Genomic DNA, 25,980 nt, shown 5'->3' with positions numbered 1-25,980 from the left:
TTTCAAGAGTTGAAGCAGCACCTTGTGTCCGTACCAATACTGGTAGCTCCAGAGCCAGGGGAGCCGTTGTACTTATACATTGCAGCGGCTACAGAGGTGGTGAGCATGGTGCTTGTCATCGAAAGGATGGCACAACACCCCCAGGGGAGACAAAAAGTTCCCCTAGGAGAAGGTAGTGGTCCGACCACCACAATGGTGATGGAAGGTCAAGAGTTTGAGGGCTCGGGACCAACCGCAGGGGTCCGAACCATCCAGAATCCAGTCTACTACGTCAGCGAAGTCCTCCATGAGGCAAAGGCCAGGTACCTTGAGACGCACAAGCTTATCTATGCTATACTTGTTGCGTCCAGGAAGTTGCACCAGTATTTTCAAGCACACAAGGTCATTGTGGTGACCTCCTTCCCGTTAAGGGTCATCCTCCACAGCTCTAACGCCACAGGCAACATTGTCAAGTGGGCCATAGAGCTCGCTGAGTTCCAACTGGACTTCTAGCCTCACCATGCTATCAAGAGCTAGGATCTAGCTGACTTCGTCATGGAAAGGACCCCTTCCCCTAGCGCTCCTGGGAGTCCGGATCCCAATTCGGACCCCACACCCGCGGAGCCCAGGGTTCCAGTCTTCATCGAGCCCCACTGGACGCTCTTCTTCGATGGATCTGCCCGCCAGTAGGGTGGCAGTGCTAGAGTGGTCCTCATCGACCCAAGCGGAGATCAAGTTAAGTACATGGTGCACCTTCAGTTCAAGGCCACCACCATCATGGCAGAGTATGAAGCACTAATTTTTGGCTTGACTGCGGCCCAATCCCTAGGGATCCGCCAGCTCCTTGTGAAGGGGGACTCCCAGCTGATTATCAAGCAGGTCCGCGGAGAATGTAGCTGCAACGAGCCCAGGCTCGCAGCTTACCTCCTCCACGTAAGGAAGCTGGAAAAGGATTTCATTGCCCTGGAACTGCAACATGTTCCTCGGGCTAACAACTCAGCAGCAGATGAACTCTCCACGAGGGCATCAACTTGGGCACCCGTGCCCGAGGGTGTCTTCGAAAGACGGCTGCTAAGACCTACCGCCTAGCCTACCGAACCGGGCGAAGGGGGCGAGACTAGCACCTCGAAGCTAGCGGTCCCGGTGGCGTTCCACCTGCAGAACCCACCAAGGATTGTGTGTGCTACAGAGGGTCCGGCCAACCTCTTAGCGCCAAAACCAGTAGCTCAGAGTGGTCCCGATGCATGGATCTCTGAGATCCGGGACTACCTTAAAGAAAATATCCTTCCTGAAGATCATGTGTCCGCAGAGCGCATAGTGCGGTTGGCTAAACGATACACGTTGGTAGAAGGGGATCTATACCACCGTGGTGCCAACGACATTCTCATGCGGTGCGTCACCCAGGAGGAGGGCCATGAGCTGCTCGCGGAGATCCATGGAGGAGAGTGTGGAAGTCATTCATCATCCTGCACACTGGTTGGTAAGGCCTTCCGGCACGGCTTCTATTAGCCAACTGCTCTCCATGATGCAGCTGAGTTGGTGAAGTCCTGCAAAGCATGTCAGTTCCATGCAAAGCAGATACACACACCGGCTCAGGCTCTGCAAATGATTCCACCCTCCTGGCCATTCACCGTATGGGGGGTGGATATCCTGGGACCATTCCCCAGGGCTATCGGTGGGTACCGTTTCCTCTTCGTCTCTATCGACAATTTCACAAAGTGGCCAGAGGCCACCCCTGTGGTCAGTATCACCCAGGGTGCTGCTGTTGCCTTCCTCAAGTCGATTATCTGTAGATTTGGGGTCCCAAGCCATATCATTATGGACAACGGGACCTAGTTCAAAAGTCGGCTCTTCCAAGAGTATTGTGAGGGCATTGGCACCTAGCTCTCCTTTGCGTCTGTAGCTCATCCCAAGAGCAACGACCAAGCTAAGAGGGCAAACACAGAAATCCTCAGGGGACTCAAGACACGCACCTATGACTGCTTAAAAAAGCATGGTGTAAATTGGGTTAACGAGCTTCCGTGTGTACTATGGGGGAACCGAACCACACCCAGCCGAGCTACCGGGGAGACCCCGTTCTTCCTGGTCTATGGGGCTGAAGCCTGTCTTCCTCCAGAAATCATTATGGGCTCGCCACGGGTCCAGTCTTTTGATGAATCTATGCAGGAACAACTACGGCATGAGGATGTGGACTTCATCGACGAACATAGATGGCGAGTGGCGATCCGAAATGCACGGTACAACCAAGCACTCAGGCGCTACCACCAGTGGTTTGTGCATAGTAGGGAGCTCAGGGTCGAGGACCTAGTCCTAAGGCGAGTACTGAACCGAGAAGGGCTCTACAAACTCTCCCCCAGTTGGGAAGGACCCTTTAAGGTGACGGAAATATGCCGACCCGGGTGTGTCCGCCTTGCCACAACAGAAGGAGTACCTCTTCCCAATCCTTGGAATATAGAGCATCTCCATAAGTTCTATCCATAGAAGCAAAACTAGGGGGTTGAGTTTTCTTCCTTTGTAACTAGGTTGCGCATATGTGTACGTCAATCCGGTGAGGCCCGCCCTCGTATGCCCGGTCTGTTGGTCTACACCCATGTATATCAAGTTATAAGGAAAAAATTTAACCCCCCCCCCCCCCCCCCCGATGTGCTTTTGTGATGGTTTTATTCTACTTCAGTTTACAAGCATTATTTTTTATCTAACCCACCCATACAGTTTCACACCGTTGCTGGTATGATGACATCCGAATTGAGTAGCCAGGCTTGCAGTTCAGGACCCCTCTACTGCTGCAAGGGGTCCTGCAACCTGGGGTCCAGTTCTAGAGAATGGGCGCTCGTCTCCTGGAGTGGTCCGGAGTTGTGTAGCTGCTTAGCATGGTTCCATACCATAAGCCTGCACGCTCCATCACTCTGCGACGGGTACCCTAGTATTTGGAACTGTGATCCTGTGGGTCTGGGCATACGGCTTAGTTTCCCAGGCTAAATCCTGTAGGTCCTGTTGCATGAATCAAAGGACGAACGATACCAGATGGTGGGTCCTATGGGTGTGCTCCTAAAACTTCAAAGCCGAAGCTGTGTGTAGGTCCAGGTCCCAGTCCAGAGGTAGGTAGTCTCAAACTGTAGAGACTACCTCCTAGGGGCCGGGCCACCAATTTTTTCTTTGGTATACTGGTATCCAGCCTCGACACATCGAGCCTACCTCCCAGGGGGACAAGTACCAAGTGGAAGTTGATAACGCTACACACAACAAGGGCAAATAACATACAGATAAGTTCCAGTGCTACTTGATTAACGGTTCTTAAAATCTGTTATATGGCCAAAAGTTATTACAGCGCCCCCAGCGGAACCCTCACCTTGTCTCTGCATATTCAGCTATTCGGCGTCGGTAGGATCACGCTAAAAGCGCGCGGCCACCATCTCCACTACATCTTGGACACTCTCCCGAGCGGCATCTTCTGTGGCGGCTACCAGACCATCGATCACCGGTGCCAAGGATATGGTGGGGTCATGACTCCGGAAGCACGTTAGGCGTAGTCTACCACCACCCGGCAGAGCTTGCTGCCCTCTGCCTCCAGGTGGGCACCGAGGATCTGATCTAGGCGTCGGAGGCGATCGACGGTAGAGTCCAGCACCGGGAGGGCATCGGAGATCGACACTGGCGGCTCCGACACTGGGATGGGGCTCGTCCCTAGTGGCACCAGTGTCGTGCTTGCCTCACCGGCCCACTCGGCAATGCGCTGGACCCTGGCACGGTGCTCTGCTTGGAGATCTTCAAGGGCCTTTCTAGTGGCCTCCATCGCCTGGGGACCCGGCGCCGCCTGCGCCACATTAAACTGGCGGATCCGCTCCTCCAGTTTCCTCTCCTTTTCGTCTACTTCGAGCTCGTGCTCGGCCAGCAACTCGCCTCGTTGGGTGAGTATTTCTTCCCTGAAGGTGAGATCTGTCTCTCGCCTGGCGAGATCCGTCTCCCGCCTGTCCAAGGACAACTCCTTCTCCTTAAGGTTTTCCTCAGTGAGGGCGACGTCGCTGGCCTTGCCCTGGAGCTCTTGCTGCAATTTCTGCAGCCTTTCCACGGTCTTGACCTGCTAGGCCCATTGGGCTTCCAGAGTCTGGTCTAGAGCACTCAGCTTGGCCTGGTACTCCGTCGTGAGGGCCTCCCTCTTGGTCACGGCTTCCTCCCTCCTGGCCACTTTCTTATCCCTCTGGGTCACCTCCAGCTCCCTGGCACACACCCTTTGGAGGTCTTTCTTGTACTCCTTGCGGTCCCGCTCGAGTTGGGACCGCTTGAAGGTGAACTATCGGGACACCGTCTTGGTGCGCTCCTCCGGTTGGGTGCGCCAGTCACTGAGGCGCTGGTGCTCAGCTTCAAACGCCTCCCACTCCCACAAGATTGCTGCCTCAGTTTCACTAAGAACCTGGTGGGCGCGGGATAGCATGCGGGGGAGGGGGACTGGCGCCGCTTCTTGCTCGGCACCCGACCGGAGTCGCCGCCCAAACACCACCTCCATCTCCTCCGGAGCAGGCAGGGGGTTGAAGTTGGACATGCCTCCTGTGTCACCCCTAGTGTCGGGAGTGGGTGCGAATCCCCCAATTGGGACCTCCTCCGCCACTGCGACGCCGCCTGACGCTGGCACCGCTGCCGCTGGATCCCCGGCTAGGGCATGGGAAGCCACCAGAGCTGTCCTGGTAGCAGATGGGAGCGGACCACCGGCACCACCCTCAGTAGATTCCTGCTGCTGAGAGCCAGACCCGTTGGTGGGCTTGGTATTTGGCGGAGGAGGCATGGCCTTGGGAGCAGCGGAGGAAGAAGGCCTGGCAAACAGATGATGGGTTAAGACTTGTCGACATGATGATTAGGCTCGAAGAAAAAGGGACTACACTTACTTGGGGCCCTGGACTTTCCAATGACCCTAGAAGCGAGGCGATCACCGCTCCTGCTGTTGTTGCTGTTGTTGCTGCTGGTGCTCCTGGGGGTGATCACCCTCAGATGGTGGTGGTGGCGGTGGGATCGGGGGACTGACACGCCCCTGCGCGTCGCGGGCCTGGGAGCTGGCCTCTTCGATCCCACATGCAACCCTTTGGCGCTTCTGGGGGGCTCCGAAACGAGCGACCCGTCAGCGCGACGCAGCCTACGTCGCCTCTCCTCCTCCGACTCCCCGGAGCTACCTGGGCGGAGGCACTACTTGCAGCCCCTTTTCCCTTGTCCAAGGGGCTGGGGGCCATGGCGGGATTGGCGCTGGGAGCCACACCAACGGGCTGGGGACCCCCAGCCGGTGCATCAGAGATCCGGATCCCGCAGAGGGGGTCTCGACCGCCGGTCTGGTGAACCGCCACGCCGCTGTCATCGAGGGTCAGCAACGTGGCCAAGATCGCCGTCCTCAGGCCTGGGTTATCACAGAGCGCCGGGATGTCCTGGGGGATTATTAGGGATTCAGGGACAAAAGTCTCCCCAGTAATCCCCCCACCAGGAGTTCCAGCTCGTCCCAGGACAGATCGGTACCCAGCCCGCGCTGGATCCTACTGATGTCGTTCGGGCCGGTGAATCAGCAGGACAGGCGTGGCCTCCTCTACAGCGGCGCGATCCAGCGCTTCAGGAGATCGCCGACCACGTGCATTGATGTCAGGCCACCCGTGGCCAAGACCTTGATCCCGTCCAATACGGGCAGGAACTCTGACGAGAGGGATGGCTTGGTCCTCCATTGCTTGTGGTCGAGTGCTGGCCCATTGCTCGGTAGGATGAGGCGGTCGTTGGCCTCGGTGCTGCCAATCACCCAGTCGCTGCGCCAGTTTTCCCACCTCACACCACCAAAGGTGAGGATGTAGACTACGGCCGGATCTGGCCTCGTCTGAAAGTAGTAGGCACCGATGTGGTCCCTAGTCTTCTCGGACCTGACCAGCACGAAAAAGTAGCGGAAGAGGGAAGTGCAGGGGGCCACACCTACGAACATCGCGTAGAGGTGGATGAAGATTGCTGCCTGGAGGATGGAGTGGGGCGTGAGGTGTTGAAGCTGAAGCCCTAACTCCTCCAGCAGTAGTAGGAAGAAGGGCGAAATTGGCAGGGCCAACCCGCAAGAAATGTAGGAGGTGAACAACACAAACTCCCCGGTGGCAAGATCGCCAAGGGGAGCAGCGCCGACACAGATTCTTCCGGCAAGCCCTGGCGCGCTCCACCCAAGCAGGCCACGCACCAGATTGAGCGCTTCCTCAGCCTAAAAGCGATCAGGATGACCGAGCGAAGCCATGGCGTGTGCGGCGGCGCGGGCGTGGAACAGAGGAGCACGAAGGCAAAGGGGCGCAACCGATTGGGAGAGAATGCGAAAATGTAACTGCTGCACGCGGGGTGAATTCTTTTTCAAGGAAACATGGATCCTTTTTCAGGGAAACTCTCCTGCGCGCCCCTGAAATGCCGCAAGAAATCCTGTTCGACGAGCACCTAGGACCCAGGCAGGCCAGTGTCTGACACGGGGGCCCGGGTCCACAAGTCATACAGTTTGTGTGCCGGATTTCGGGTGTGGGAAGAGCGGGATGTAAACCGCCGCACGCGATAGCGCGCCTCCTTGAGGCCGCTGCAGAAGACAAAAGGGACCCAGGCAGCCCAGTGTCTAACACGGGGGCCCGGGTCCACAAGTCATACAGTTCGTGTGCCAGATTTCGAGTGCGGAAAGAGCGGGGTACGAACTGCCGCACGCGATAGAGCGTTTCCGCAGGGCCGCTGCAGAAGACAAAAGGTTATTTTTAAAACCAATGCAGCGGCAACGAGACGCCCCACGCGTGGCCCGACGAAACCACTAGGCGTGGGACCCATGGGTCAGTAAGCCACGAGGACAAATATGGCAGTTGACGTGACCGAAGGTGGATTGACAGTGGGCGCGTCAGCAGACGTGCTAAAACAGCGGGCCAATCACCAATCAGGCCATGTTGAGGCAAGATTCAAGCTTTGGCCCCACCTGCAGGCTCCCATCCTCCCCTAAGGTGGGCCCGGGGGCCACTGTCGGTACCCTGAAACTAGGGTACCCCTTACTGCTGTATAAACGCAGTATCGACGTGGCTATTTTTAGTCACGTGGTAAAAGAGCTGTATGTGGGACCAGGCCATGACTCGGCCCAGCCTCGGACGACTATTCTGGGCCAACAACAGCACCTGACCCCACCACATGGGCGAGTCCGGTGCCGCCATGTGTCCAGAGAAAGTGACATACTCTGAGGCATCACCAGTGAGTCCGGACCCCCATGGGAAGGTGCTGGACCCCTGTATATACGGTCCGAGCCTCCAAGTTTGGTCCAGGAATGGGATCTGGACCCCCCTGTATGGGGTCCAGGCCGCCCACAGTGGGGTCCCAGGGATTCCAGGACAGAGCATACCCGGGCCTTAATCAGGACCCAGGCGGGGGTCCGGTGCCGACACGTGTCCAGACCTGATCTGGTGGCATCCGGACCTTATCACATACACTCCTGCTCCCCACCCAGGCGGAGACCCGATGCTGCCACGTGGCCTACTACGCGCGGCGTAAGCCAAAGGGCGGAATCTGACCTGCAGCCTCTGAGCTACGCGCGTCTTTGTATTCATTACGGATAAGGCGTGTGCATGTCCATTCCAGTGACAGGCGGCGTGCCCAGTCCACGCTGCGTGGGTCGTGATATTACTCACACGTTACCATAGCAAGGACAATGACTCACCATTACTTGTGCGTTTCCAAGAAAAGGGTCACAGGGTCACTGCCTATCAATGCTATATGGACTGCAGTCGTCATGACTCCCGCTGATTACTCATGCGTTACTAAGGCGGAGGGAATCTGAATGGCTCCGCCTATACGCCTCTGCTCATGTGTGCTATCAGCATTAGTTATTCACATAATATATTCCTTCCATTATGCACCTGGGCCCGCATGTCAGGGCTCAGCATCCTTGTATGTACCTCCCTTAAACTATAAAAGGGAGGAGACACAGCGTTACAAGGGACACGGTCAATACAACTTACGGACAGTGGAGGTAGGGTATTACGCTCTAGCGGCCTGAACCACTATAAACCCTCGAGTGTTCTTGTGTTCGTCTAGAATTCACCAATCAGGCGAGCGCTTAGGCCCCCTCCTCATCTTAGGATTAGGGCGGGTGCATTCCGCCACCCGGCCGGAGGATTTTCCCACCGACAGTATGATATTCTAAATGTTTTTATTTTTTGGCAAAAAATATAGTGTTTACTATTGAGTAAAGCTTTAAAGATTCACAAAAAAGAGGAAGACAAGAAAACCGAGGCTACCATTTTGGAATTGCAAGCTGAAGCTAAAAGGCTTTAGAAAATAAGTGATGACAAATATATAGAAATCCAATCCTTGAACAAATCATTTGTCAAAACTCAAAAATATTGCAAAGATGCTAAGGTAGAGAGGTAAAAAGCTGAAAACAAAATAAAGAAATCAAGCGGCTAATGTCCGAATCAAAGAAAGAGAAAGAGGATCATGAAAAGGAGACTACCTAGCTTCAGCTTGAAATTGAAGTTCTTTGGCAAAATGTCAAGCACAAGGAAGAAGAAAATTCAAATATAATCAAGTTGTCAAAAGAGCTTCGAGAAAGTTGTTTTGAAATCACTTCCCATTGCTACCAATGCCTTCATGATATATTTTATTCTTTCAACGTAGCTTTGAAAAATTGAGTATGCTGATGGCGACTTACGTGGAGCTTTGAAATGGATTGCAGAAGACGTGGACGCCTTTGAAGAGGTGATGAGAACCAATGGCAATTCTACGCAATGGTTGCATGCCGAGGGACAACTTCGATTTTAGAGAAAGTTGGATGCAATCACGTTAAAACTGTTTGAAAATTGAACTTCGACATATCAATAGATGATATAACCCCACCTACCAAAGATGCCATGAATGTGGCTAGTCGATTTATTATATTGATTTGGATGAAAGGAGGTAAAGAAATAGCCAGAGCCGGAGCTAGAAAACAAATGGATGGAGTAAACTTCAAACCTTTTTATGCAGCATTTGATGCTCTCTTTCATGTCTAGTGTGCTGATGTACTTACACTTTTCTGTAGGATGATAATTATGCTGAAGGTGCCGAAGTTTGAATCAAGTGAGAGCTAAAGCACTTAGATCTGTAGTTAGTTATTTCTAATATGAAGTTGTAGTATGTAAACAATTACTTATGAAGTAATGTGAATATATGAAAAATTCATAGTGTTACCCGCCTCATATTGCTTTGTTGTGGGTGAAACCGGAAATGCCATTTTTTGAGTCAAAGGCGAAAAACACCTTTCTTTCTTTTCACACAAAACAAAGCGATGAAACATTTGTGGCTTACATTGAGCCGAAGCAGCCCTCCTTTGTAACAAAATAAAGGATTTGAGCAAGAATTCATTGATATACTGATTCGTCCTTCCATTTGAAGGTCTTTTGAGCCATATGAGCAAGAGATTTGTTTGAGCATATGAATGATATGAATGATTGATGTCTTGATGCCATGATATCTACTTGATGAAGATGTTTATGCAAGTGTCGGTTATGATGCGAAAATTTATGCTTGTCGAAGGTGTAATGTCAAAGATATATCAAAATATAAATGATTGTATTCCCTTGGGAATGACTTTTGAGCCTTTTAATCTTTATTATGTGATTTTTCTGACTCTACATTCCCTTAGAAATGACTTCTGAGCCTTTAGCATCATTGCTTTAGTGCTTTCTCTAACTCTGCATTCCCTTAGGAAGGACTTCTGAGTCTTTTCACCTTTACTAGGTGATTTTTCTGACTCTGCATTCCCTTAGGAATGACTTTTGATCCTTCAACACCTTTTCTAGGTGCTTTGATCTTGCTTTAGAATGAAGGACTACAGGATCTCCTTTTCTTTTTCTTACTGCACTCGATGGTGTAGTCTCATATTACATTTATATTATGGGGGGAATTCACCCTTATACATGATGGACCAAAGTTACATGTGCTACAAAGATGGCCCCATTAAGAAAACCTTTCCCCTTGAAATCCATAAGGGTCCCAACATCAAAGTTGGAAAAAGAGCAAAGGGAAAAGTATATGAAGATTATACATAATATCTACAAAGCTCATTAGCATTCTAGGATCTTGGAACTTCGTTTCCATCCATATCCTTTAGCTTGTAGGATCTTGGCCTATTCGAAGATACAACCAAGAAGGGACCTTCGCATTTGACTTTAAGTTTTCCTGCTATATTAGGATTGGCTATCCTTCAAAGCATGAAGTGGTCTGGCTTTATGTTTTTCAACTTTACCTTTCTGTCTCGCCACCTTGTTGTTTTAGCTTCATACTTATTAATGTGATTAATTTCCTAGAGTTTCATCCCTTCTATCGTGTCCTTTGAATTTTTTTAATTGTCTTCATCTTTAGCGGAAGCAACATTTCATGCTGCCCTAGCTCCGGTTCTTCTGGAGATATAGCTTCGTCTCCATATAGAAGCTTGAAAGGGGTGAATCCCATGGATCTTGATACTGAAGAGTTATGTTTCTAGTCCACTTTGATCAGTTCTTCTAGCCACTTTCCCTTCAACAATCCAATAAAAGACTTCATAATCCCCATGAGGATTATGACATTTGCTCTTTCAACCAATCCTTTGGACTCTAGATGTCTGACTAAAGCAAAAATGTATATTTGTTCCCACCTAACTACAAATGGTCCTAAATGCTTTGGAGTCAAACTGAGTGTCGTTGTCAACAGTCAAAGACTTCGAGACTCCGAAGCAGCAGATGATATGTTGCCAACAAAATTTCTGAATCATGGTCGAAGTTATTGTGGCCAAGGCTTTAGTTTTGATCCACTTTGAAAAATATTCCACTGCTACTACAACCCATTTCAAATTCCCTTGTGTTGCTAGCATTAGACTAATTATATCCATTCCCCATTGTTGCAGTGGTCAAATTGGTTGAATCAATTGAGTCAATGACAAAGGTTGTTTCTGATCCCTTGCACACCTTTGGCGGTTATCACGTTTTTGCACCAACTCTACTGCATCTGAAGCTACCTTCGACTAATAGAATCCTTAATGGAACACCTAATAGTGCCCTAGACCCAATGTGTGCTCCACATATGCTAGAATGGATATCCATCCTTAGTTCTTGATCTTCGATTCTAGAGAGGCACTTGAGGAGAGGAGAGTAGGCGCCTTCTTTAAAGAGCCCCCCTTTTATAATTTTGTATGGCCTTTTTATTGCCTGCATTCTTTTGACATAAGCTTCATCATCAGAAGGATGATTTCCTTGGAGAAAGAATATATTTTTTGTTCTCCAATCCTGATTATGTGCAGTAGAGATTGTTGGCATAGCTCTTTCCATTAATTCTACCGAAGGTGCCTTTAGAGATTCGAACAACACCACTAGAGGTAGGAAAAGCCCTGGGCCACTAACTTAGCTATTAGGTCAGCATGCTCATTATCTCCTATTGGAACATTTTTACAGAAAACCCTTCGAAGGATCCTTCCATCCTTCAGATCATGTCAAGATATTTTTCTAATGTTGGATTTCTTGCTTTGATACTCTTTTCAACATGACATGTTATTACTTGGGAGTTAGATTTGGGCACTATCCTTTTAACACCCATAGCCTTAAGCTTACGCGGGCCAAGAAGTAAAGCTTTGTATTCTACAATGTTGTTGGTACATTGAAACTCCAGCTTGGGTGCATATGAAGTTTTCATCTTCGAAGGCGATATAAGAATAGCAATCGCTCCTGCTCTGAAGGAACCCCAACACCCATCATCGAAGACTATCCATACAACTCCATCTAGGGCACTTGCTTTATCTTGGGAACCTGGTGTTCAATCAACGATGAAGTCTGCCAGTGCCTGAGACTGGATTGATGATAGATGTACAAAGTCAATAACAAACTTATTAAGCTTAGTAGCCCATTTTCCAATTCTGTCAATGGCTTCTCTATTTCTTATGACATCCTTCAATGGCTGAGATGAAGGTACAACAATGTTGTATGATTGGAAATAAAGCTGAAGCTTTCTAGAGGCCATCAACACTACATATTTCTAAGTTATTCTTTTTGGATGGTCCAAGCACCTCTAAGATGAAGTATACTGGCATTTATTTCTTAGATCCATCCTCCAGCTTCTCCTAGACCAATTATGCACTTATAGTAGAATGAGAGGCAGATACATACAGCAACAGAGGAGCTCCTAGCGAAGGTGGCGAAAGAGTTGTTAGCTGAATGAGGTATTGCTTGAACTCTTCAAAGGCTTGCTACTGTGTTGGACCCCATTGAAATACTTTGGCTGACTTTAGCACTTCAAATAATGGCATGCCTCATTTTGTAGATCTTGAGATAAATCTGTTTAAAGATGTCAACCTACCTTCCAACCTCTGAGCCCCTTTTCTTTACTTTGGTGGCTCCATTCGAAGGATAGCTTCTATTTTATGTGGGTTTGCCTCAATCCCCTTTGTTGAGACTAGACAACCGAGAAACTTTCCCTTTTTCACTCCAAACACACATTTCTCTAGATTGAGCTCGAGACCAACCCTTCAAAAAATTGTGAATGTTTCTTGTAGGTCTAATATGTGGTATTCCTGCTTGATGCTTCATACAATAATGTCATCCACATGTGTCAAGACATTTATGCCAATTTGACTACTCGAAACTTTAGTAGTCATTTGGTTGAAGCTTCCTCTAGCATATGTACCGTTGGGAGTTATGAAGCTAGTATTTGGCTCATCTTCTTTCTTCATCCATATTTGATGATATCCTGAATAACAATCGAGCATGCTCATGATCTCCAAAGTGGCAATTGTATCTATAAGAGAGTATATCCTTGGAAGAGGGAATTCATTCTTCAGACGCCTTATTGAGATATGTGAAATCAATACACATTCTCTATTTCCCATTTGCCTTTTTCACCATGACGATGTTGGCAAGCCACTCTAGGTAAGTAACTTCTCTAATTACTCCAGCACTGAAGAATCTTTTTCACTTCTATTTTTGCATCTTCGTCTTTGTCGTCTGACATCTTTCGAAGCTTCTGTTTCCTTGGCCTTATTATGTTTGGATCAACATTTAGGGAATACTCAATGATGCTTCTATCAACTCCACATAGGTCATCAACTGACCAGGAAAAGACATCTTTGTTGTGAAACAAAAAATTCCTCAAGCTCCTTTCTTGTTCAGTTGAAAGTTATGATCTGAAGAGGACCTTTTGCTTAGCTATATCTTCACAAAGAAGGACTATCTTTTGCTGGTCTACTAAAACCACTTTGTCTTTAATCTACTTTTGCTTGGCTTCAGCTTTGACTTCATCGATATTGTGAATAGCTTTCAATTTGTTTAGCTCCCTTTAGCACTTCTTGCAGAAATTGAGCATAAGTTACAACCTAAATCAAGAACAAGCTAGAAAATTTCGAACACCATGTTCATGAAACATGACCACGAACTTGTGATCCGGTTGTTTTAAAATTGTATAAAACACAAACAAAGTCAGAAAATCATGAAACTTGTCGAGATGTCATGATATCATATGAAGAGGTCATGGTAAAAATGGACAATGTTTTGTAAAAGTTGTCACGTACGATGTGTATAAACCAAATTGGCCTCCGTAGAAGTTTCATGATTTCATGCGAAGTATCTTTTTGTTGATAGAAATATCACTTACCACTAAAAACATAAATTTGTTAAATCCTATAGTATTTACTCCTATAGTGTGTAGAACTCAACCACTATACTGTCCACCCTCTCACAGTCACAGTATCAATTTCCAAAGAGTAATGTACCAGTACTTTATTGCATCTGCTCTGACTCTAGGACTTGAACACCTCATAGTTTTTGATCAAGTAAATATTTTGCAATAAATCATAAGTCTTTATGTGCATGAGCCATTATCCTCTTGTTGACCAGTAGTTGAACCATGCTCACAAGTCAGACATGACTCTTGTCGAAGCTTTCAAAATGATGCAGGTTGTTGAGCATGAGGAACCGAAAGATACAACTGAGGGAAATGGAGGACCTGATCAACATGTATATGCTTCTATTGCTCATTTTCAACTATGCACTATGGAATTATTTTGGAAACTTGTGATATATATTGATCCATTTTCACATCGATTATTTCTCCTTGTTGAATGTAATTTTATATAGCTTTTGAAATAATAAATATACTTGTTTTTAGGCATTGGAAGAGACTCAAGTGCATAATACAGATGATGATGATAATGATTAACCTCAAGAGACAGTTTTTGTAATTAGGAATGAGAGTGAGGAACAACAGGGTACAAACATGGAGGAGCTTTATCTGCCTAGAATTCTTTGGCAATTATGGAAACTCCAAGTTTTGTCTAATGGTGATTCATTGTATTTGATTTTTTAGTCTTAGTACATTTGGCAATTGATCAGGAGATGAAACTGCAATAATAGACTATTAGATTGTCAATTCACATCTCCCTTATTTGACCTTTTCAATCGATGTGCTTATTATAAATATTCTGATATAGTTTTGTGGACGATAGTGTCATTGGGTTGATAAGGAACCTACAAATATTAAATATCTTTACAAGTCAAAGTGCATGAAAACATAATGTAGTTTTAGCTACCTTCTTTCTTATTGATATCTCGTTAGGCTGCACGGTTATTATGTGGGGAGTAAATGATGTCCCTAAATATCCTAAAAGGCACGTAAACAATGAGAATTGCTGCAGCAAATTCATTATATTTTTAAAAGAAACATTCAAATTACATTATCACTACAATTCTGGGAATGAAATATAGCAGCGAAAAAATTCAAAGTATTGAACCACTGCCATTACAGGAGATCGCTTCAAACAACGAGTTGGTGACTCAGCGAAACAACTCTTAGCACTGTATTAGGCCTACCCTTATTAGTTGCAAATGCAATGAAATAGTTTCAAATAAAAACAAATATTATTAGTTGACAATGTTAAAAGTTCAAGAGATTACTACAATTGAGTCATGATTAAGTTCCAAGTGAAAAATATATATCTTTGGTTGTATGTGCACATACATCGATTCTTATTAGAAAAGTGAAAAAATACAAGCAAACTACGATGGGAAATATAGTACTCAATGATCAGGCTCGTATTTTAATAATCTACTTTTACTATTTATACAGTGAATGATAATAAATGCAATGCTTGTACTTCAACAAAATATGAAAATGTCTGCTTCATCTCCATTTTATTTTAAATTCATTTAGAATGTGGAGGATCCTTTATAAACAAATTCTTTTGTACAATCTTATAGTTAAAGGCACACAAAAGATGACATAATTAGAAAAAAACTTATTTTAGAAATCATGTCATAGCTCTAAGGCCATAACACCAGGTTTTCAATGTTTATAACTATGGGTCAAGGCATGGCCCTACGTAAGTGCATACGTTTTGAGAATCAAGTCATAAACGCAAGAAATAGAAGCTGCAGACTATATTACCAAAGTATCGAGCTATTTCTTTTTCCCGGAATTAGGAGGGTGCCATCTACGTTTGCCATCGGGGTTGGAGCTAGACCTACCTCCATAGTATTGGTCACTCGCCGCTTCAGTGCCCCCACTACCATGGTCTTTAGTCCCACGACGATGCTCTCATATGTGCCATACTTTGTCGGCCTCCCCCTCTTCTTGTTAACGAGCTCTCTACACTGATGACGACGCCATCGGAGTCTACATGCTATTTCAAGCCTTGTGTGCTGGAATCAGCATGATACATGTCATCCGACGGCATGTCTACTAATGGGCGACGAGACACCTGGCGATGACGTCATGGGGTTGAAGATGAGGGACATCTCATGCATAATGTTGGTTGCCGAGCCTAGCATCATCTCAGGTGGCAGCGCGATAGCAACGAACGCATCGATGTGCTGAATCATGACGCTGCTGACGCCATACTATGATGGGGATCCCAAGCGCGGTGCCGCAAGCGCATGCTGCTGGTGCTGGTCTCGTTAGTCCATGTAACGGTGGTCGAATTGGTGAAAACCCTAGACATGGCCTCTCGCACCAAACCCGAATTCGACGTGGTCCGAATAAAACAAGAAAGTTGGCACATGCGAGAGGGTGTAGGATGCGATGGTAGAGGCACAGTGATGGGACCAGTAGAAGTGGACGCATCGATAGAGAGCCCGCAGACGATACGAGAGGGGGAGACATCTCCTTAGACGAGTAAGTTGACGTAGGCAAGAGGGTGCAGGATGTGGTGACGTTGAGATGAGAGCGATGACAGCGGCATGGGAACAGGGGTGGAGGCATCGACGAGGAGCCAACGAAGGATCCAAAGGGGAAGGCAAACGGTGACCGCAAAAATAATAGTTGGTGGCGGCTTCGTGTGAATGGAATATAGAAGGAGACGGGCGCAGGAACATGAAGGATTCAACGTGATTGCACGAACGGTTTTAATTTTCTAAGTGACGTGGACACTCGATGAGATCTAGAATTTCATTGGGTTTTAATATAAGAGATAAGATATATGAACCTAAAGCGGTAAGAAACAAAGTGACAGAATGAGAATACGTATGGAAGACCTATCTAAGCATCCTCAAACTAGTACAGAAACTGCATGATAACCAATGTGCTTTAGAACATCATGTAGTACACCATAAAAATTATAAATAGTCGCAATCTTATTTTCTACATCAAATAGTTCATATGAATTATCATAACAGATAAAATTTTAATAAGGTTCATATGTGGCTTATGGTTCGAGTTGTTATGAGTGATTAAACAAGTGTAATGTCTTGGTTTGAGTCATGTGAACTAATAGAGTATGAATGTGTTTGTACAACATGTCTCTTGATTAATGTGCATAGATGTAGATTAATTCTTGAATTTTTTGTATTTATGTTTTAATTGTCACTAATTAATTATATTTTAAAAATAATATAAACTCTATCACAATTACGATAATAATAATATACTCAACTTACAACGAATATTTGTGAGATGGTAGTTATACATATGAAGAGAGAACACTCAAAATAGATTATTAGAACAATTATACTAGAAATATGTTAGACTTATTTTTTTGAATCTATACATGTTTACTGAAATCCTGTAAGCTAACCACGAAGACGATAATTAAAATGTGGGTAATTTAGAGAGGGGAAGTTAGAGTAAGAACGAAAATCCATTGCCTCTGCTCCCATGCCTGTCTTTGGGTTCTATTTAAATTGGTTGACATTTTACAATTGGCCCCAGAAGTGATCCAATATCATAAATAGCTCTTCTCGTGCATGGGCTTCGAACCGATTGGGCTGACATTGAAAGCTTGCCCTTATTACTCCAATACCATAATTTTTCTATTCTTTTTAATATATATTTACTTAAAATATTTGAATCAAACTTTTAAAATATGACATTGAAGATTTTCATCATTGATCATTTTGTTTTGTGTGGCAAGACAAACTTATGATGAATGGTAGGTGTTAAAATACCATAGAGCATGTAATAACAAGTATGATAGGTGACCAAGTGATTTCGTCATTGAGACATCATAAATTTCAGAATGCGACATAAATTTAAGGTTTGGTGACATAAACAAAATATCACTTAAGGTCGCACATGATGTATTAAAACATAAAGTTACGATGCATAGTTATACATTGAAAGTAACTTTATAAAAAATGTAAATCATATATATATAGGATGTTGGTAATGGAAGCCGGGGCTTCCGATAGGCACAGGAACAGTCCTTCAGTAACTTTTTAAAAAATTTAATTTTTTAAAAGTATTAAAAAATTTCTTGCAGGAAAATAGTGGCCGATAAGACTCCCGATGGGAGGGAGACTCTGAAAATTACCATCACTACCTCCAACACTGGGGGCAGGCACAGGCAGGAAACCAGGCGCTAGTGCCTTTTCTGCGCATCGCGGTTGGTCCGACGCACAGACGCGGATGGTCCGGGACACCGCCAGACAGTCCGGATCATTCTAGCGGACGGTCCGGCAACACTCAGGGCTCGCAACGACCACGTACCTTCAAACCACGATCCAAAATACTCCATGCCTCCATGGTGCCCATCGGGATTGACATGGTCCCAAAAGCAAAAATTACAGCGCTTAAGAGCGAAGAAGAACCAGGAGAAGGAGGCGGAAAAGATATTCAATGACACACATCCTCAGTACCCGCCACCACAAAAGAGATGGAGGCCAAAGGCCGTTGAAATAAGTCAAACGACCATGGAGACAAGGAATGAGAGAACAACTCCGCAGCTCTCTGCAGGTATGGTAGATAGTCCGGCTATAAAGGCCAGACCATCCACAGATGACACGGACCGTCCGACTCTCGAGTTCGGACCGTCCGCACTACACCAAGGCACCTCCAACGACATGCTGACGCCCATGGAGGAGGACGACCTACTGGGAGAAGACCTGGTCGACTACGAAGCTTCTCCAGAGCACACAGGTATGGACATAAATGTTATTACATTTTCCGCCAATTGTACTATTGTCGGCGACGATGAACCTGTCGTTGCTCAGTTTGACTTTGGTCCTAAAGAAGCCGCCTTCACTAAACCAAAGGAATCGGTAAATCATTAGAAGCCGCTCTTCATGCGCGGTTACATTGATGAGATACCAATTGCTAAAATGTTAGTAGACGAGGGGGCTGTAAATCTAATGCCTTATTCATTATACAGAAAACTAGGTAAACAAGATGAGGAACTTGTCAAGACCAACATTACCCTCAACGGTGTTCGAACTGATAGTTCGATCAAAGCCAAGGGAGTCACGTCCGTTGAGTTAAGCATCGGGACTAAGACCCTTGCTACTGCATTCTTCGTTGTTGATGTAGAAGTAAATTACAGTCTAATCCTAGGCAGGGATTGGATTCATGCTAACTAATGTGTACCTTCTACGTTACATCAAATGTTACTACAATGGGTAGGCGCCGATGTAGAACAAGTACGTGCTGATGCATCGACCTGTATCGTTGTGGCCAATGCCCCTATTGAATGGGAAATAGGGTTAACCTTTTCCCACAATTAATTTTGGTGGTTGAATGCCCAACACAAATATATGGACTAACTAGTTTGCTCTAGAATACATGTTCTACAGGTGCATAAAGGTTCAACACAAACCAATAAATATTCAAGTTAGGCGTCAAATACAAAAGAGCAAAAGAAACTAGGGTGTGCTAAGGAACGGCGCACCGGACGGTCCGGTGTGCCACCGGACAGTGTCCGGTGCACCAGGACCGTACAACTCAAACCAGCCACTCTCGGGTTTCTCCAGGCGCCCTCCTCTATAATTCACCGGACTGTCCGGTGTGCCACCAAACTGTCCGGTGCACCAGCGAAGCAAAGGCTATCCAGCGCAATGGTCGACTGCAAAAGCATGAATAGTGCGTGAACAGTGCACGCCAGAAGTCAGAGCAGAAATCAGAAGCGCACCGGACAGTGTCCGGTGTGGCACCGGACTGTCCGGTGCCACAAGAGGACAAGCTCTCCAACGATCGATTGAGTCAGAACCCTAACGGTTGGGTGACGTGGCGGCGCACAGGACTGTCTGGTGCGCCCATTGATAGCAGCCTTCCCCAACGGCTTATTGGTGGTTGAGGGCTATAAATACCCCCAACCACCCCAACTCCAAGCATCCAAGTCTTCTGAAGTTTTCATTCAATACAAGAGCAAGTGCATTCACTCCTAGACACAAATCAAAAGATCGAAGCCTCTCCAAGTCCCCAAAATCATTCCAACCACCTAGTGACTTGAGAGAGTGTTTGTTCGTGTTCTTTGTGCTCTTGTTGCTTGGATCGCTTTCTTCCTTCCTCATTCTTGTTCCCAAGAGACTTGTAATCAAAGTAAGAGACACCAAGTGTATGGTGGTCCTTGCGGGGTCTAAGTGACCTGTTTGATTAAGGAGAAAGCTCACTCGGTCTAAGTGACCGTTTGAGAAAGGGAAAGGGTTGAAAGAGACCCGGTCTTTGTGACCACCTCGACGGGGATTAGGTTCTTTGGAACCGAATCTCGATAAAACAAATCACTGTGTTCATTCGCTTGCTTTCCATTTGATTTGTTTTCCCCTCTCTCCCAGACTTTATTTAAGTGCTAACACTAACCCCGGCTTGTAGTGTGTGCTTAAGTTTATAAATTTCAGATTCCGCCTATTCACCCCCCTCTAGGCGACTTTCACCTGTACTGTAACGCCCTGAATTTGAGAGGTAAAATTTTCTTTCTCCAATACTCACCAAATTCGGGTGTTACCTTTCCTTCTCCATTTCCTTTTCACTAAGTCGTGTCCCTTTCAAAATTCTAGAGAGAGAGTTAACTCAATGTATTGTACTAATAGACCCTAGAAATGATGTTTGGAGGTTGCATCATGCCGCAACTTGCATCTATCTTTTTTGTGGATTGTTGAGTGAATTTGTGGAGCATACATTTTAGTAGGGAATTAGAGTTAAAACAGGAAAATAGAAAAAGGAAACCCCCCCAAACCCATTCCCCTCTCCTTGTGGCCCATCATGGCGCGCGGCCCAACCGCGGCTTGCTCTGTGGCCCAGCCAAAGCCCCCTCTCTCTCCCCCCTCGTCCTGGGCCGATCGAGTTGCCGCGCAGCCCGCGAGCCTTTTTATTCTCCCCCCCCACGCACGGCCCAGCCAAGGCCCCCCCTCGCTTTTGCCTCGCGGTGGCCCAGCCGTCGGAGCGTAGGGCGCGCTTGCCCGCCCTGTGCGAGATGGGCAGTTGCCTAACCACTGCCGCCTGGTGGGGGCCCACTTGTAAGTTCCCCAATTCATCCATTGTTCATCTCCTCTAACAACCCCACGACAAACGCCTTTCTCTCTCCCCTGTGCAGATCGCTCGCTCCCACCTCACGCCCAAGCAACCCGCCATCGTGACGACCGTCGAACTCCATCGTGCGCCCGACGTCCCGCTGCCCGTCCATGGTGAGCTGCTCCTCCCTCCTTTCCACCCCCTCCCGTTCCTCCTTTATTCCCTTGCCGAGGTCCGGCCATGGCGCCCCAGCGTATTGCGCCTGGTGCCCGGCGCGGTCTGCCTTGCGCGCAGTGCTCCCGGCGCGGCTCGTGGCCTGCAGCGCATGGCGTGGCCTGGCCCCCCGGCGTGGCCCCCCGGCCAGCTCGCCTACGCGGCCCCCTCGCTTCCCCCTGCCCCAGCGCGGCCAGCGCCCCCGGTGCAGCGTGGCTCGCGGCCGGCCCGCCTGCGCGGCTTGCTCGCTCACCTGCGCGGCCAGCTTGGCTCGCGGCTGCGGCGCGGTGCCCGCACGGCCGAGACCCCCCTGTCAGCTCGGCTAGGAGAGAATGAGTCCATTATTTTTATTATCTTTTATTATTTTATTTTAGGCTTGCAAAAAGGAACCCCGATGAACCACGTAAATAATTTAGAATGTTTCTGAGCCTCGGTGATCTCATTTGCTAGTCCCCGTAGTCTACGTTTGTTAGTTACATACTTCTTTATGCGTCATTAACCTATTTCAGTCTGCTCCCATCACGATATGTTCATGATAAACTGATAATATCATTCACATACTAGCAATATAGCTTATCACAGCGCATGCTTTCGCTAATTATTTAATTAATTGTTGATCCAATGATTATTAAAATTGCGATCTAGCGAGGACTAGTTTACAATCTGGAGCTACGCTTGATGAGCATACGTGAGTGTAACTAGGCCATCTCGAGTGTTTATGTTTAATATTCGTTAGATATAAATGTGTCATCAAGCTAGTAGTTCTTGCGAGTCGCACAGTGGCGGAGGACGCCAGAAAATTTAGGTGTTGCTAACGCAACGAAGACTAAAAATTTATGGCATAGTTTAAAACAACTTGTAGCTACAAAATAAGTAATAGATGTTGAAAAATACCTTATTTAATAGTCATCTTCATTACAATTCATTTACAACCAAATGCCATATAGCGAATAACATTTGGAAAAAAGAAAAAATGATTTACCAATGGCATTGACTAGCTTTTGTTGATCTTGTCCTTGTTTACCTATATGGGTTGGGTTATTTTGGGTTAGCTTTATGCTAGTGCTTCACATTAATCAATGAACATGATGAGATTATTTATGATACGTTGTTTTCCCTTTTGATTATGATGATGATATTGTGACATTTAAGGGGGCTCGAGCGGTTCCTCGAGTGCCTCTCCGTAAGGACTGGTTCGTTGAATGACCGCCCGGGAAAACAGTGCAACCATGAGGGTGGTATGGGATGCCCTTGGCTAAGTAATTAGGGAAGTCTTATGTTGGGTGCTGGTTTTGGTCATTGGGGAACGGAGGCATCTGTTATGGCTCCTATAATCTCGCTCAGGGATTTTGGTACGGGCATCATCCCACAGCTTTCCCTAAGGGCGGAGGTATAGGTTTGGTATGCCAGATGGTCTCTATGCGATGGTCATTTCCAACATTCACATAGTGGGGACCCTAGGGAAAAGCCACGTAGTGAGACCCTGCTAGGTCACCTTGGTTGTGATCAATAGAGAGTCATGATCTCCGGGCAGAACAGGAATCACGGCTCATGGGTAAAGTGTGCAACCTCTGCAGAGTGTTATTAAACTTATATATCAGTCGTGCTCGCAGTTATGAGCGGCCAAGGGAGCTTCGTTGATTAGAGACACATTGATCAGAGATGTTTGGTTTACAGGTGACGATGAGGATAATGCTGGTTCTGACTATGATTATGGTAACAGTTCCTGATATTCTTTCCGTTTGGAAAGGGTACTTTTGGGTTAACAACTTGGGTTAATGCTAAAACCTGGCTCTCTACTAGTAATAATAACCTGACCAACTAAAAGCAACTGCTTGACCTTAACCCCACATAAAGCTAGTCCACTCGGGACAACTTCTGAGTATGTTGATGTGTACTCAGCCTGCTTTACACACCAAACCCCCCCCAGGTTGTCCACGTTGCAACCACTTCTCAGGAGAAGATGAAGCCGTTGTGGACCTATGAAACTGCTACGTGTCTCACAGGAGTGGATTTCTCTGATTATCAGTTCATAAGTATAGATAAAAAGAGTTTCATTCCTGTAATGCTAGAGCCGATGGAGAATCGGTAAATCCTAAATAAAGTTTAAATGATGAGTACACACAGAATGAATGAGTCACTGGTCATGGACGGTCCGACTTCTGAGGTCGGACGGTCCTGTCTTTTACAAGGCAGTTCAGCTTTTAAGACCGAACATCCACCGCAGCATAAAACCAGTGTCGCGGACGATCCGACCCCCGAGACCGGAGGGCCCACCGTCACACAAAGATCATCTAATTCCTCTGTGGGAGACATATTAGAGGAATTCATAGATCTCGACAAATTAGGACAGGGGTTTACATCGACCGATCCTTTGGAGGAGATTGATATAGGAGATGGTAAAACTCCAAGGCCGACTTTTGTGAATAAGACCCTAGAGACCGTTCCTAGAGAAGAAATGATTGGTCTATTGAAAGAATATTCTGATTGCTTTGCTTGGAATTACACTGAGATGCCGGGATTAAGCCGTGAGATAGTAGTGCATCAGCTGCCCATTAAGTCCGGTTTCAGACCTTTCAAGCAGAAAACTAGAATATTTCATTCAGACCTTCTCCCATGAATAAAGGACGAAATTCACCGGCTGCTAGAAGCTAATTTTATTAGACCTTACAGATACGCAGAGTGGGTCTCCAATATTATGCCGGTGAAGAAGAAAGAACCAGGTAAGCTCAGAGTATGCATTGATTTTCACAATTTAAATAGAGCAACTCCTAAAGATGAATATCCCATGCCCATAGCCGACACATTGATCAATAATGCGTCAGGAAATACAATTATTAGCTTTCTTGATGGTAATGCTGGATATAATCAGATTTTCATGGCCGAAGAAGATGAGTCTAAAACGGCCTTTATATGTCCAGGCTTCATTGGTTTATTTCAGTGGGTTGTCATGACATTTGGTCTGAAAAATGCTGGTGTTACTTATCAAAGGGCTATGAATTTGATCTTTCACGAGCTATTGGGAAACACTGTAGAAGTCCACATTGATGATATTGTAGTTAAATCGACTAAGTTTAGTTCTCATATAGCTGATTTGCGCAAAGCCTTCGATAAAATGTGTCGGTATGGTCTGAAAATGAACCCATGTAAATGTGCTTTTGGAGTGTCGGCTGGTAAGTTCTTAGGATTCATCATTCATGAACATGGTATATAGATAGACCCTGACCGAATTAAATCCATTCGGAATGTGGGACCTCCGACCTATAAGGTCGAGGTGCAGAAGTTTCTCGGCAAGATAAATTATTTGCGAAGTTTATTTCTAACCTAGGCGGGAAGATTGATGCCTACACCCCTATCCTTCGGCTTAAAAATGATGTCGAATTCACCTGGGGGCAGAACAACAGGAAGTGTTTGATCTCATTAGAAAGTATTTGTCTTCGGCTCCTGTGTTAAAGGCGCCACAGGTAGGAGTGTCGTTCAGATTATACATTGCAGCTGAAGATAAAGTTATTGGAGCTGTTTTGACACAAGAGACCGAAGGAAAGGAGCATGTGGTAACCTACCTAAGTCGGAGGCTGGTGGATGCTGAAACAAGGTACACTTTCATCGAGAAGTTATGCTTATGCCTGTTTTAAGCATGCACCAAGTGTAGATGTTATTTGTTGTCTAGTCATTGCACCGTTTCCGGTCAAACCGATGTGATCAAATACATGTTGTAAAACCCGATTAAGAGTGGTACAATTGGTAAATGAGCTTATGCACTCATAGAATATGACTTGGCTTATGAACCATTGAAATCTATTAAAGGCCAGGTCATAGCAGACTTTATTGTAGAACATCGGATTGATGATACTCATAAACTAGACATATCATACCTCACTGTTACTCCTTGGATTTTATATTTTGGTGGATCGGTTTGCAATGAAGGACAAGGAATTGGCATCGTGCTTGTTTCACCAAGTAATGTCTCTTTCGACTTCTCTAGCCGATTCAAAACTCATTGCACTAACAATCAAGCCGAATATGAGGCCCTTTTGTTCAGCTTGGAGCTTTTAAGTTGTATGGGAGTAAAACATGTGAGAGCATTTGGTGATTCTTAGTTGGTTGTCCAACAAGTATTAGAAGAGTATCAATGTTTTGATGGTACTCTAAACAGTTACCTTGAAAAATGTTGGGGCATAATTCATTCTTTTGACGAATTCAACATTCGGCACATCTCTAGAGTTGAGAATCACAGAGCTAACAATTTGGCACAAGATGCATCAGGTTATCGGATAAAGCGAGGGAAATTTCACAACACCGAAAATCTGATAACCGATACAAGGCCAATTCCCCAGGTCGTGAACCGTCCGGGAGAGGGCTCTAGATCGTCCGGGGTTGCTAGGGAAGTTCTCCTAATTGATTTGGCTAGTAATGAAGCCGATGCAAGCGATTGGAGGACACCCATAATTAATTATCTACGAAATCCCAGTGTTAGGACGTATAGGAACGTTCGGCGTATAACTTTCAAGCATGTTTTAATGAGTGATGAACTCTACCGCCGAACAGTCAACGACAACCTGCTTAAATGCTTGGGCCCAGGTGATGCTATATTAGCCATGGCCGAAGTACATGAAGGGATTTGTGGTACCCATCATTCGGCTCCAAAGATGAAGTGGTTGTTGCGAAGGTCTGGCTTCTATTGGCCTAACATGATAGCTGATTGTTTCAAGTACTACAAAGGATGCCAAGTATGTCAAAAATTCGGCGACTTACAGTTGGTCCCTGCAGCCGAATTACATCGTATCGACAAGCCTTGGCCTTTCAGAGGATGGAGATTGGACTTTATAGGAGAGATTTATCCTTCATCATCAAAAGGGCATCGATTCGTGTTAGTTGCCACTGACTGCTTTACTAAATGGACTAAAGTCGTTGCTCTGAAGAACATGACACACAGGGAGGTAATTGAGTTCATAACTGAGCATATTATTCATAGATTCGGCATTCCCCAGACTTTGACTACAGACCAAGGAGCTTCTTTTATGTCAAAGGAGGTACGTGAGTTTGCTGAATTATATAGAATTAAGTTACTCAACTCATCTCCGTATTATGCTCAAGCCAATGGACACGGTGTTACTAAAGTAT

This window comes from Zea mays, chromosome 4 (genome assembly GCF_902167145.1).
Source record: "Zea mays cultivar B73 chromosome 4, Zm-B73-REFERENCE-NAM-5.0, whole genome shotgun sequence".
Taxonomy (NCBI): domain Eukaryota; kingdom Viridiplantae; phylum Streptophyta; class Magnoliopsida; order Poales; family Poaceae; genus Zea; species Zea mays.
The sequence above is the reverse complement of the archived record's forward strand: the minus strand, read 5'-3'. Positions refer to the sequence as shown.